Source organism: Tyto alba, unplaced genomic scaffold (genome assembly GCF_018691265.1).
Source record: "Tyto alba isolate M040663 unplaced genomic scaffold, T.alba_DEE_v4.0 Super-Scaffold_13, whole genome shotgun sequence".
Classification (NCBI taxonomy): Eukaryota; Metazoa; Chordata; class Aves; order Strigiformes; family Tytonidae; genus Tyto; species Tyto alba.
The window spans coordinates 41,112,200-41,127,758 of NW_024881275.1; the positions used below are offsets into that span (position 1 = coordinate 41,112,200).

Here is a 15,559-nt window from a genome sequence, read left to right on the forward strand (position 1 = left end):
TCCTCCGTTGGGAAGCTGCCCTCATTCTTTTCTCCCAGCCCTTGTTGCTAGGGCTGCAGCTGCACCGCCCATTCCCCTCCAAGCACATGTCTTTGGAGAGGGGCACAAAGGGTTTCATTATCTGCTCCTCTGAGCAGGCACAGCTCCGCCAGAAGAGAGCATTCTCCCTTCTCTCCCCACCAGAAAGCAGGCTGGCAACCCCCCGCCTCGTCGTGTCCATTTACATATGAAGAGCAGCAGAAGGCATAGGGTGCCCTGGCTCAGCTGCCTGACAGGGCCACCCATTGCTCCCCTCCAGGGAAGGGTCTTCAGAAGCTGCTCATTTATGATCCAGTCATCTTTACTCACGACTTGGTGAGAAGTTCATACCGCAGATGAGATTTGGTTTGTTTTTTCCTTTTTTCTTCTTTTTTTTTTTTTTAACAGTAAGAACAGTCTCCTAGTATTTCTAATCTTTGAGAAAGAGTTGTGTTTAAAAGTCCTGGCCTTCTCTGGGACACAGATCGAAGACACAAAACAGAAAAGAACACACTGACCACATTGGCACACCATGCTGTGGTCTATAGCACTGTTCATTCACACTGAACTACCTTCCCACGGCTTAATTTAAATCTTTATCAGCATTAACAGGTGGATTCATTCTATGAACACATTTACAGAGTTGTGCCACTTGTGAAGGGGAGTGGGATATAGGCAGTGTTTCCATTTGGAATGTAGCTAAATAAATAAAGTGAATTCAAAATAATTAAAAGCTAACTGTTACTTGGACTGTTTTTGGTACTGTCTTTGTTGTAAATGCAAATATATTGTCAGCAATTTCCTATCAAGAAGCTGTTTAGCATTTCTAGCGTCAAAGGAAAGAAAATGGGCAAAAATAATTGGTTTTCACTTTGGGTTCCTCTTCCTCAGGGCAAAAAATCCATTATTAAACAGCAGAAAATTAACAGAGGAGAGATAGAAATTAAACTCCATGAGAACCCTGAGTATCGATATATAACAACACATAAAACATGGTTTTTGAGGTTATGTGTGAGTTTACAATGGAAACTGAGAAGATTTATTTCACAGAAAGCAACTGGAAGTGATCATTAATTTTACATTAATAAGCATATGCAGAGTACATAGGGTGCAAAAGCATTGTCACATAGGGCATCAGACTATTACACCGCAAGAGGTAGATAGGAAATCACAGTTTTTCTAGGCCTTAATGAAAGGTCAAACTAGTTTTTCACTTAATGTTATCAGACCAGCAGTCCTGCACCTGAAGGTCTGTCTCTTTAGCAACAGTAGAGGAAACATTTGGGATTTGTGCCAGCTCTGAGGAACCCAAGTCTCCATAGAAAGAGATAGGAATTGCCATGTTTGCTGCCCATAAGACTACTAGAGCATCCTGGCAAGGTTATGCACTTACCACACTCCCAAAGAGCCAGTGGATGATGACTTCCAGATTCAGTCTGAAACTAGAAGGCTGAAACCTGTCCCATGAGCTGACACCTGATACCTAACACTGGAAAGACCATAGACAGAAGTACTTAGACATAAACAGAATGATATTTTAACTCTGTTGACACAGGACATACGCAGACAGTCTAGTCTATTTCATGGTGACCTTTTGAGAAATGTGTTAGATCTTCCCTAATGTACTTCCTCTTGGTACTTCTACTGGGGTCTTTGAACCCCATGTGATTATTTCTGAATGGGCACAGGGGAAAGCAGATGTGAACAAGCTTGGTCACAAGTTTGCATTTTGAAAAAAGCAACACGTTCACAGTTAACTGTCTTGGTTCTGTGTAATGCATTTAATAACTTAGGGTGTGGGGCAATGGTCAGGAGTTTAAATAAAGAGATCATAAAGAATACAACAGGTATTATTCAAGGACCATGACACAAATACTTCTAGTTCAACAGAAAGTTAATAGTTCTTCTAATCCAGAATTTGTGATGCCTTAATCTACAATTGTGGGCTCTCTTCCATGTGAATATCTCCTAAATGTTTAAAGCAGGAATACAACAAGATCAAAAAGAGGTACATGTACCATGCTTACTTGTAATACTATGTATGTTGATACGTGATTCCACCTCCTCTTTTACCAAACCTGATCTCACACCCCTCTCTCCACCTCCTGTTGTATAGCTCTAACTGGGACGGTAGAACAGTTGGTAGGAAGAACTGCAGTTTCCATGCTAAAGATACGCATTTTCTAGAGCCCAAGAAAAAAAACAAACAACATAATAAAACAACATACGTATTTCACATTAGGCAGCACACAAGCCAGAAGTAACTAGAAGAATAAAGAGGGTTAAGAGTCAGAGGAGTGGTAGAATAACACACAGTGGTGCTGAAATAACTTCAGTTCCTGGATATGTATGTAGTGAAAAATGCTGGTATTGGTCAAAAGAGAGTGAATCTGCTTTTGATGTCATTAGTACATCCATTTTTGAACATCTATGATTAACTAGTATGTGTGTATATTACACTTTTATACAGATAGATCTCTGAAGCATTCCAGTTGCTCTAGTGAGATGCGCAGAAAGATATCACCTTCAATTTGTGACTGACTTCAAAACAAATGCTGATTTAACTTGCTTTACAATATACTGATATCCCAGACAGGTGCAAAATTCAGACAGCACTGGTAACACCAGTAACAGTAGTCAGTGCACACTGGTCATCAACTTTCCCTTATTAATTCTGTGCTGGTACTATGATGTGGAAAGAGACAAAGCATTTAGGATTTTTGCAGAAGTTCTGAAAACAATAATTTAAAATACCTTCTTCCAATTCTTGATTAATATCCTATTTTACTGTAATATTGAAAATGCAGTATCTCAAAAATTAAGTACTTTCTAAAATGTACAAATACTAATAGCATGACAATGAAATAATGAAAAGTCTTTTAGAAGCTTTTCAGAGAAGATACTGCTCTTAATTTGAGAGGTGACAGATATTTCTTCCTTCTGTAACTGCTTGTTATTAGTAACTGTGTTATTGAACATGTCTTCTGAATATAATTAGTTTCTGCAAAACAAGCTATTTTTTTTGTATATATGTGACTGTATCTTCCTTCTAGAGGATTCTCAGCTATCTGAAAACAGCAGAGAAACAAACAAAAAACCACTTCCACACTTGAGGTCAGCTTGAACTACCAAATTAGTAATAGCTGCAGTGCTACTCTACTGTAGAAGTTTCCACTAAGTAAATGTTACGTGACTTTGTTAAACTTATACGGAATTGAAAGTGTATCAGTCCCTAGAGACTAGAACAAGCACGCGCTTTTGTTACAGTTTGTTTTGGGACATAGAACAGTCAAACTTTTTCTGCAACAAAGCTTTAAATCTGGGAATTTGATGCCTATTTACAAGGGGTTACTAGCCACAGCAATGCAATATATTAGGTTAATAAAGAACATTCAAGAGCATCCACTATTAACACATATCAAGTCTCTCACCCTTAAATGGCACTCCAGTCAGTTTCTGCAGAGCTAGCAACTTTTCCCAAGACTTTTAAAACAGAAGTAGTTAGTTTTCTCCTGTGCCACCCCCTGAAGGACTTCATAATGTAAAATTATCCAGCAGCCTTCAAATTCTGGGTCCATCTAACAGCATCACCACAGGAGTAACAAACACTACAGCTATTTTGAGATACAGGCAGCTGAAAGGAACACAGAAGAAGGAGACAGAAAGGTAACAGTAAAGATTATAATGTTATCCAGGGGAAGGAAAAAAGAAAAAGAGAAGCAAGGGAGAGCAGAACAAAAGAAACTATACATATGAAACAGGCCTGAAGTTTATATACAATATAACATAACTGGGTGGGAGATTTGTTTTTAAACAAATAAAAAAATTGAAAAAGAGGAAGTAAAAGCACTTGTAATGAAACCACAACAGATAACCCACTGCATTAAGAAGCTTCGCTGAACTTTATCTAAATATCCAGAGGCAAAGATAGTGCAGGAGATATTGAGAAGGTAGTTGAAGAGCAGAAGAAAGCAGGTACAAAAACAACAGAACCACTGCCTTTATGAGAGTTGTTGACAAAATTTTCTACACTGACTGATTTGAAGGTAAATAATGAAATTCTGACAGTAAATCATATTGTTCTTCTATGGCAACTCTTAACAATGAGAAATTTCAGCAACCTTCCATTAGTTTGTTTTCCCTACAACAGATAAATCAAGTAATAACATCTATGTACAAACTAGTCTGGGGCTCTGCCCTTTAAAATCAGCTGGGACTATAGAGATTCATGTCACAGCGTGGCTTTTCATTTACTTGTTAAGTCACAGTCCATTAAGAGGCAGAAAACATTCAATAGCGCAGCAATCCAGTCTCTTGTGGCATCTCAAGTTAGGGCCTTATGTCAGAAGCATCTCAAAACACAACTGGAAAGTTAGGTAGCTAAATTTTCAGAAGTGCCAAGTACCCAGCAGTTTCCACTCAAAGCCTGACAGAGTTTTGAGAAGCAAGTGCTATTCAGCTACAGATTTGGCTTGCTGTTTTACAAATCAAACAATTCCTCTGGCACCCCTGCACCCAATAGTTGATTACAACACCTCTCCATGCCTCCACTCCCTCTTCTGCATAAGGAAATTAACATTTTTTCGCATACCTGTATAGCAAATAACTATCACCCACGCATTTGTCTTTAAGAGAGAGTATTTCACATTTCCACCTCACCACAGTAAAAGCATCTTCCCCAACAATTCTGGCACTAACTTGAAAAGACCACTGTTAAAAAGGGGGCTAGGCTGGGATTACCATCCTCATTTTTCAATTCACACATACTAAACTATAAAGCAAACAAAACCCCCAGTGAAGCCACTGCAACTCCCCCACCACTATTCTCCTGCCCAAGTCAATTCAAAAACAGCATTCCTTTTCTGCTGGTCAACGGCATTTTAAGGAAGTTGCGGCTTGAGGCCACTCTTCCAGTTCTTCAAACTCCTGCACCAATGAGTCAAGGTGCTCAATATGTGCAAATGCAGTTCAGCTGCCGAATACGATTCACACTTAAAGCTGATTGACCCAACCTGACTGACAGAATAACCATTGACAAATACGTGGAATAACATCTAACAAACCAGCCTCAAAAGAATGGTAGGTCATGCATAATCCTGCCATGGAGAGGCATGGATCTATTATGCAACAGGAATAATGGAAATACTGGCCTGCTTACTCTTCCTCCTCAATTTACTCAGTAACAGATAACATTCCTGGTAGGATTAATAATTGGGAATCAAGAAAAGGTAGAAGGATTAAAGATTGATACACATTTCAATACAGAGAAAGACAGAAAGACCAGATGTGCTGCTTCTGAACTTTCTCAGTCGAAAATCAGATGCTTGAAAAATGCTTCAGCTACTAGCTCATGCTTAAGGAGGCAGAAGCAGGAAGAAATTACTTTGCTCATTATATTTTAAAGAGAAAATGACATCACAGAATCTTGTGAGAAGCCTAATATGTTTTGAAGAAATCATATCCCAGGAAACTAGATCAGTCTCTCCTGGACACAGGGTATCATCCAAACAGCTCAGCCAAACTGCAACAATTCTGGACATGAGTAAACATGCAGACTAGGTGCCTGTGAAACTACAGAAAGGAAGCAAAACTTCTGTGAAATCTGCCTGCCCAAAACTGAATGTTAGTAAGATTTTCAAGACAGTATTTTGAATCTATATGCCAAAGTCCTGAATAAGTGCTTACTGGAACACATCCTTCCTTCAAGGGATGTAGCTTATAAGGAAGTACCCAATAAGCTGTACATAACATTAAAAAACAAAGCTACAGAATAATCCATTCTGTGTCCTTTAGTGTGCTATAGCAACTGTTGGTCCAAAAGAAGAGATCAGAGTGGAAGAGTATCTTCTGTGGCAAAGATGAACCTGAAAGTTAAATTGGGCCATTAGCAAAAGTCTGTTTACTGCTTCCTCTTTGCTTCGTGATACTAGATCATGAATATATAAGAGAATATTATCCTCTTCCTTCTTTTGACGAAAATGGACAGTTGCCATAGTTAGAAGTTTCAGCTGGAATTCAATAACAAGATTTAGATATGTAGAAAGGGAAACAGATCTCCTTCACTTGTATTCACTTTTGCATCAGGCCTGCTGTAAAGATCAGATTCTTGGACTTCATATGAGCTCTTCTTTGCCTCTGGGCCTAATACATTTTAAGTATCTCAAGTAATTTCATGACAGAGAATACGGTTCCTTAACTGATACCTATAGCAATCTAACTGGTCTATATAACGCATGTACATTGTCTGGTAGCTTTTCTGAATGGACAGGCATTGCATATTGGATGGTAGCTAGAAATCTGATGCATAGAAGACAAACAGTAAGAACAACATAATTTGTGACAACGACTATTAACACTCAGCCTGGGCTCTCCCTGGAAATAGGACACCAGCATTCAAGTAGTCCCTGCACATTCATCCTTGGTGTTCTCATTGCAGACAGCGCTCTGTCCTCAGAGTTATGCACCATGTGGGCTTGGGGCATTTTCTGTGGAGACATGATTATTCATAGTGGTAAAAGCCAGAATTACACTCTTAGGCTTCTTAAGTTTCATGCCTTAATTACAAAATGGCAAGTTTTTTTCCCTGCATAAAATCACATATAAAACCAAAAATATGATTACAAAGTACAGTGTGTGTAAGAAGGCAGGAAGCACATACAGGTTTTTCAGGATGCCATATTTCACACTGTACATAAGCTTAGCCAATTTAAGGATAATTACAGCATATGACAGTGCTTCCAGAAAGAAAAAAAAAATCTTACAGAACAGAACTTCCCAATCTGCTAGAGATACTTTAAATACCATTATAAAGTACATTTGGTAGCCAGTTGGAAGTCTAAATATAAAACATCAAAAATTAAAGATCTCTCAGAGTGTATATTCAATATTTCAAACTACAGTAACTGAACATCATGCAGGTGTACTTCCTAGCATCATTGCTTCATCTGCCTTGTGCTTTCCTTCCCTTCCCCATTACACTGCAAGATGGCTTATCCACAAAGGAGGACAAACTAGTTTAAGTGTCTAGTTTAGACATCGACCAATATACCCAACACACTTTCCTATGCTACTTTTTGCTTACTATTCTCTTCACGCAGACAGGTGTAATGAAATTTGTTTTCCACAACAGCAATTTTCTTATTCGTGGTCTTTGATTCCTAGCTTTCTTCTGGTTTATGGTTTCCATTGGCACAAAGGTTCAGTGACTGTTCCTCACATTCCACTTTACTGTGAAAAGTGACGGCAAAAGAGCTGTGGCCTTCTGCATTAATACAATTCAATTGGATCAGTTGTGTTCTACATCAAAATGCAAACAAAATGTTTCAAGGAAAAAAACCACAAAACTGTTTTTGAAGACCTATGTAAGAAGCTGAATCAGTCACAGTATTCAGCTTCACCTCAGTGATTTTGACCTGTTTAACAACAAAGGAAATAGAGGACAGTCAGATACAAATACAGTTTGAGCAAGAGACAGCAGTAATTAGATGTGAGTATTTGTACAAATGGGCATCTGAAACGAAGTAATGGAAGAGCACAGTTTTGCACCTGTGTTACTTCAGAGTTATTCTACAGGAGTAATGCAATGATCAGAATGCAGAAGCTGCAGGTAAGGTTAAGCTAAACTGAAAAACAAAAGTCCTTCATTAAACAAAATGTTAAAATCCAACATCTTACGTGAATTTTTTTCCTTTGCCCTTAAAATGAACAGCACATATAAATTTCAATAATGTAGACTAAAACTTCTTTTTGCCATTGCTCCAACTTCGTGAATGAATTATTAAACTGAAAATTAGAGTTGTACAGAATTAATGAAAGTGTGGTGGATGAAGTCTAAACCCTTACAGAGAAAACTAAAACCCATGAAAATCTTACTCAGAAAAGAGCCCATGAACCAAATTTGAAAACCATCTGCTGCAAAAGCAAGGTAATAGAAAAGACATATTTCAGATTTTGAAGATATGCAGGCTTTTCTGTGGTGGTGTCCAGACATGAACACAACACATGAGTAGTCTGCTAACATTTTATGCTAGGATAAGTGTACTGCAGAAGTGCTGCAGAACCTTTTAGTGCTAGACATGGATAGAGAAAGGGTTTCCTCGACAAACAAGTTGTTTACCAGTATAAAAGTGTTTATCTAAAACTAACATTTTGCCACTACCTCCAAAAGAGAGAAAATAAATCGGTTTTCCACATTCACCTCCACCCCAGTATTCTAGACTTCTAGTGAATTAAGTGATAGGTAGCAATACTAGAATGGAAAAGTTAAGGAAAACACCTTTTTTCAATTTTTTTCAGATTGTTCTTGCTCTAAGCATTTGGAAAGTGTGTGTTTCAGGGTATCATGAGACCAGATGAGGAATATACTAACTATGATGAACAGCCAAAAGCCTTAATGCCTTCTCTTTCACATGACTGGAAGTACATCCACCCACCATGTGGTCAAAGTCATGCGACAAGAAACAGTGGCTATGTGAATGAAGATAGAAGTCCAGCTACATAATTGCAAGGGCGACAGGGGAAGGAAAAGTTGCAGTGTTCTAGGTAAAGAGGCAGCAGGGAATGGCCCTGGTGCACTGTCCTGTACCACTGTCTTACAGAATGTCAGTTTGAACCCCAAAACACTTAAACGAAGAAAAATATTAGGACTTCAAGCACAGATTTTTTTGGCTGGAATAGGATGTACTCTAAGGTGTTTATGGAGATTTTACACTCGCCAATTTCATAGCTGCCAGCAAGGCAAGTCAGGAAGGCTGTACTTCCTGACCTGTGATTGAAGCTTCCTGCAGACACTCCTGGAGCATGTACAGAAAGGGGAGCCAACAGGTTGGGAACACCCATTTCACCTCACTTGTATTTCATTCTCGTGCCAGAAACATGTATTTTTGCACTGTGGAATTCTTTGCTCCCTGCCTCCCACAGCTCCAGGGTGCATCACCACCGACTGATACCAGTGCCGCAGGAGAACTCCTCTCTTCCCCACTTGGTCTTCCTACATCAGCTGTCATCAATGCCCATGCCATCCTGCTGCTGCTTGCAGTATAGCCCAAGTTTCCTCTCAAGTCTTCTTCAAACTGACATCACCATCTTTTACCTGCCCTTATCAACTCTTCATCTCCTACCCAACTGCCAGCCTTCTCTTCTCCCCCTTCCATCCACCTCCACAAGGCGGGCTTTTTTGGTTGAGAGGTTTTATGGGGTTGGTAGTTTTAAAATTTATTTTAAAATTACCTGATTGGTAAATACCTAATTGGAATTACCATTTTCTTCTTCTTACTCCCCTCTCCTGACAGACCCTCAAGGACAGAGATTTCCCCATCCTCACACTGCAATGACACATTTTTCCACAGGGTGGGTATATAAACATCTGGGGATGCTCCTGAGGCACAGCAGCAAGAAGCAGGCCAGAAGAGAAACTGCAGGGCCAGCAAGGGAGACTGCAGCTCTCACTCCCGCTTTGGGATGCCACTTACACTTTCAGTTTCACATGCAAGTAATAAAACCACTTCCTTGTCACATACTTCTCCAGGGTAAATTCATGTGCAGACCCTTACTTCCCCAGGCTCTCTGACCAAAAGACTTCACAAGTTATAGTGAAATCAGAGCTGAAAAAAACAGATGTGTTCATAGAAAGGAAGTGCACAACATGAAGGATAAGCCCAAACATGTCTGGTATCATCAGTTGTACTGAAAACACCTCAGAGTTGTCAAAGGAACATGGGGGAAGGGAGAGAGAATGAAGTAAGCAGAAACTGTAATGTTAGCCATTTACCAGTATTTAAATGAAATTCAGCATACTTTGCGTATTTTTAGGGTAAAACATCAAATTTGACTACTACTTGAATTACATACTTCATGAATGGTGTTCAGAAGCACAAAGAATAGATACGTATTACATAATACCTGAGAAATCAAACAGTGTTTTGCAGGCTTTGCTCTCAATGTGGAGAATTGTGCAATGTGTTCCACAAGTTACACCTCTTTCTGAGGAAGCAGCACACGTAAGAGATTTTTATGCACATTTCCTGAAGTACTGTTATCTAACACAATCCTTCTCCACTGTTAATTTGCATTTTTAAGACAATAAAATATGAAACAGTAAATGAAAACATTAAAGTAGACTTTACAAACTTCTATAATTAAAATTGCTGTACAGAACTGAGCTCATAAGAAACCAGCAGTAGTTTCAAGGGTTTAACTGTTCTGTCAGTACTCATGTAATCCACAGAAATTAACCCTACATAAATGCACTGCAATCTTATAATTTACTAAAGTTGAATAGGAATAGATCTATCCCAGAATTTTGCTGGAGGCAAATTCAGGTAATTAAAACCACTGGCTATTCATCTACATTATTTAACACCACAGCAACATACATGTAATTGATGGGAATTAGAAAGTAGTGAAGTCAAGCTGGTTGGGTCCTTCAATGCTGAGCAAACCAGAATAAGCAGTAGCATATTATATTAAATTGCAAATTAAATTATTAGAGTTGTGAAAGGTATCACACAAAAAACACCAAAGGAGTTTTGTCATCCTATTGAAGAATAAGGTATTGAAGATCTGTTTAGAAGCCTTACCTTGAACAAATGAATAGGAATGTGAAATTGACATAAAGTAATTAGCAAATCCATTGAGAATATACTTCGTTAAGAAAATTAGGAAAGGAAATCTAGATAAAGTGTATGTGGCTGCACATACCATGAATACCTGAGTTTGTTGGGGCCACAGGACAATTTAATGCTGTCAAAAACAATTTGTTAAATTAATTGAGGGTCACAAAGTACCTGGACCTCCTGTCAAAGTTAGTCTGAATTAGATATGAATATTCATCAATCTGGTTTTTATTATCAGCACAAAGTACATTTGCATATCATAATTCTGCTGGGCTTCTTATCAGGGGCTCATCACCAGGGAGGCACTTGAAATGCTCCTTAAAATTCATGAGAATTGAAAAGAGCCAAGAGACCAAACCCAATCTACTTAAGCTTAAAATCCTTATCATGCTTTGATAGTTTTGGTACCACAATGAATATTCATAAATCTGTCATCTATTTTTATCTCAACATTTAAAGTGAAAAGTAAACTGACAGTATTGCCTACCTGAATTTCACAACTTCAGTTCCTCTAGTCCTTCCTTTAAGCAGCAAGTTATTCACTGAAGAGATCCCCAACTCTAGAGAGCAAAGGAGGGAAAAAATGGCATAAGTAACTATCTATCTATTACAGCTCCTAATACAAATTAGTTATAACAAAGAGCAACGTATCTTCATGTTAGCAGGAAGAAAACAGCTACCAAGAGACAGACTCGGGAGTTTCTCCAACTCTTCTCCTTTGCAGAGCGCCACATGTTAGAACAGCTGAGCTACTGCTATTAGTGAATGAATTCAAGGATTAGAGACCTTGTTCACTACAGTGTTGGAAGAAAACTTCGCTGATTTGTGTACTCTCCGGTGCTCTTTATTCTTATCCTAATATGTTTACACACTGTTTATATACATTATTTATGTATATATATGTATGTCATAGTTCAAGGAAGCAAATAAGGAGCACAGGTTCAAAAGCAGTAACTACTTTGTTTTGGCTGCTCCATTTGCTGGGGTCAAACCTTAATATTAGCAGGGGCTGGTGGAAAGACCCTAAACCAGATGTATATTCCAATATTTTTGTGTGCAAGGTTAGATAAACCTTCTTATTGATCAGCCTTCAGATCACGGTCAATATCAGGTATTTCAGAAAGTAACTGGTTTGTAATGCGTGCCCAATGTCAGTTAAGTCTCGTGACCTGTATAAGGCTTAGCAAACAAGTTTGTTACTGAATTATTGTTCGTGACGTGCTACCAAGTTCAGCAGTACTCAGTAAAAGAAAGGATGGATGCAAGTACTGCAGGCAAAACAGAAAGGAAACACATTCATAAGAGCTGGCTCTGAGCAACAATAAGAATTGCTGCTCAGCATCACTGCGCTACAACCTGCTGTTGAAGTAGCAGCTTATTATTTACTGGTGTTAAACCTATATTCAAAAAACAAACCCCAACAAACCAGAACACCCCTGTATTCAGAGAAAATTCACCTGTAATGACAAACTGTTGTGACAGCATTCATATATAGAAAATGGGCCTCAAAATAGACAGAAGCTGTGAGGAAAGCTGCAAAGTCCAAACAATCCCGTTTACACTTCAAATGTTCATGTAAAATAAGGTGAAAATAGTAGTAAATTAAATCATATGCATATCCTACATTAGGTAGGGCAATGTTTTGTAGATTTTATTTAAAACAAAACCAACTTTCTTCTACACTTGAGGTCCCTGATGTTTTATATTTTACACTATATGGCAAGCCATTTGCTTGCTAACTTTCACTGGGGGCTTGTCATGTTACAGCCCTTCCTTGCTCACAAATGAGGGAACTGAGTCTTCTGGGTTTTTTTTTCCCTGACTGACATAAGCCAGATTTAAAAACTAAAATTAAAGGTTTTTTATCTTTACCCTGTAGCTTTCAAAAAAGACTGTTAGAAAATTTATGGACTAGAAACAAAGAACAGAGGCAGATGAGAGCACGTAAAATAGACTATAAATGAACAAAAGTACTAAATCAATATAAGAATGCTGGGGAGGGAAAGAGGGAAGGGAGAAACTTGTCTGGACAGCATTACATGTCAAGAGACAGAAAGCTTTGATCACCTTTTTTGTTAGGATAGAAATCTGGGTGGTCAAAAAAGTAACACTTCACAACAGTGGATTACTAGGAGGAACAGTATTAGGAATTGTCTACAACTGCTTCCCTGAAAATAACATTTGATGACTGCCTAGCCCTGAAATTGACAGAAGGAGACTCTGTGTAAAGAATCAGATTTGAGTCTCCTTCCTTTGGCTAAGGAGATAGACAACAGCTTTTTATCTTTAATTACCTCAGAAGCGCATTTTAGAGTAGATGTCTATTTTGTAACAGTTGTCACTGAAAGGTGGCTATGTTCTAGTTAAAAGACTCTGTGGACAATATCTGATGTATAGCTAGAAGAATCAACTAATTTAACTGTAGTTAAATGTGTACCTCCTCACTCACATGTAATGCAACTGAAATCAAAGTGGAGAAAGACTGATACTAGTAAATTTTACTGAGAGAAAACCGAGACAATTCTGCATGGAGATGTTAGCACAGAGTACCGTTAATAGCACATATAACATCCTAGAAGCATGTAGAGACTGCAATTCTGTGTAAGTAATTTCAATGTGTAACAATATTTATACAAACAAAGTAACGGTAGATATAAGAATATCCATATTTACGACTTCTAAGCCAAGTGTCTTCCTCCAGCCCTCTTCTTAAAGAAAAACAGACAAAGTATAAAATAAATTAAGTACACTTTCCTAAACTGGAGCATTAGAAATCTAGGGCCATGCTGCAAGAGCATCAAGACAGAACAATGAAAGCCATCCTTTTACAATGATATTTTAAAATCAGTTGCAAATGAGATCTGGACCAGTAGTTTTAAGTCATTGTGCCACAGCTATTTAGAGTCCCAGATGAATGAAGCCTGTATACTAAACCTGAATCGTAATGGACAGTTTAATTCACAAAACCACTTCTATAAATGGTAGACTTCTGGCTTGAAAGACTATTAAATGCATTGGCATAGAGCACCAGACAGCAGAGTAGAAAGAACGGTTGTTTGCAGGTACTGCCAAGGCATACTACCAATCAAGCTGTAACCACTTTCTGTGAAGTCTGGACAACTTATTGCAGACTTGCCCATATCACTCACTCATTAAGAACATCAGTTATAAACAGCAATATTCTAAGTGTTAGCATTTGCATGAGAATTAGAAGCATTAATCTTGCCTGAAACCTTCTTTTCAGAACTAGCAATTCGGTATACTTCCTGTATTTCTAAATAAATAAATTACTGATTTAACAAACTACAAGAAATTGCTGATGTTGCAACACTAGCAGGCGATTTCGTCATTATCCTAACATTATCTGCTCAGATGATTTCTTATTTTAGTCCATCACAGCTTCAAAGTCACATTAGCCTTTTACAGAAATTTAGTATAAAACCCGTGTAAGAAAACAAAGATGACAAAGCACAAATCAATATGATAAATAACATACAGATTACCTTAGAAAGGTGTAACATATCTATTAGTACAGTGATTCTACTGAAGAGATGCACATTCTTTTAAAGAACCTAAATGCCAAAGAAGTCTATTTCGATGGGGCAGCTGCAAGTGTCATAACCATTAACACACTTGAAAAAATTAATGCTGTTAGTATTAAGTGTATCAAATTCAGAGAGAAAAATCATCAGTGCAGCCCCATAACATTTTCTGAGTTGTTTTCTAATTACACAGAACAGACTGAAGTTTGATAAATAACTTGAAGACACTATATATGCAAAGTATAAGCTTTAAAAATCTGGTTTTGTCCTAAGGAAAGTATTTTCCAAGCTAAAGAGACTATAAGTTTATGACAGATGAAGAGTTAAATAGCCTGCAAATGTTCAGGCCTTTCCATTAAAAAAAAAAAAAAAACAAAAAAAAAAACAAAAAAAAATCACACTGAACATTGAACTTCAGCAGTTTCATCATAAGAAAATGACAATCTAAACTTTATGGGTTCTGTTATCTTCATAAGAAGATCTGACTTTTTCATACTTTTGCAAGCAATTAAAAACAGAAATCGAAAAAATACCAAAGATTAGTTTTGCACCTGCTCAGTAATTTTCATGTCTCTCTATACATATATAGTATATATGCACACATTTACAATCACTCTTCCATTCCAGTCAATGGCAAAGTCACATACGTACAGAGAATTATAGAGAGCCAGTAGAGCATATTTTATACTTTCAATATGAAGCTTATAACTGGTACACCAATTCATTTAATAGAGCCATAATGAATGTGAATGGAGTTAATAAATGTCAATGAGTTCAGAGCTGTATGTATCTGGAAGCAAAAGAGCCATAAGGTATGTAACATTAAACCTAAGTTGAGGTACAAAGAATCATGAAAGCTCATTTTAGTTTCTCCCATTCCTATCAGAAGGATGTAAGTCTCAAAATTAGAGTCTTTAGAAGATATCAACATTAAGACATTTTAATATTTTATATTGTTTACATTTACTTCTGCTGGTGTCCAGAAATCTCCCCAGGAAAAAGCAGATAATCCTCTTGGAAACTACTAGGAGTCAGACACACAGAAGGCTGACCTCCAGGTCATGCTTATCTATGCTGGCATCGAGCTTTCCTATTTCTTCTCTGTTTTACTGAAATTCTTTGGCTCATCACTGACACAGGTGTGTCTACTTGGGTGATGAATGGGTGACACTGTATGAACACACTAAGGAGAAGACTGAAAGATACTTGAAAGACTCCTGGCTAGGACTGCAGAAATTCAGCTATATAAGGTGTGAAATCTTACATTTCAGACTAATTAGACACACTGGATTTTTAGGATAGAGAAACTCAGTATGTATTACAAAGTTGAAGAGGCTGAGCCTTTCATAAAGAGAAGGAAAAAGTATCTGTATGCTAATACTTCTC

General features: G+C 37.8%; 1 protein-coding gene across 5 annotated transcripts in view; it reads right to left on the reverse strand.

The window, feature by feature from the left end:
- Window positions 1-15,559, reverse strand: part of CDC42SE2 (CDC42 small effector 2) — an 86,453-nt gene that overhangs the window by 59,658 nt on the left and 11,236 nt on the right. For 3 of the 5 annotated variants that reach the window (XM_042787650.1, XM_033008919.2, XM_042787651.1), the window contains exon 3: window positions 11,119-11,191. The exons of 1 other annotated variant lie outside the window; for it this stretch is intronic. The gene's annotated coding sequence lies outside the window, so the exon portion shown is untranslated. Of the gene's footprint in view, window positions 1-1,411; window positions 1,508-11,118; window positions 11,192-15,559 lie in introns of all 5 variants that reach the window. One more of the 5 variants, XM_042787652.1, reaches the window with a different exon arrangement.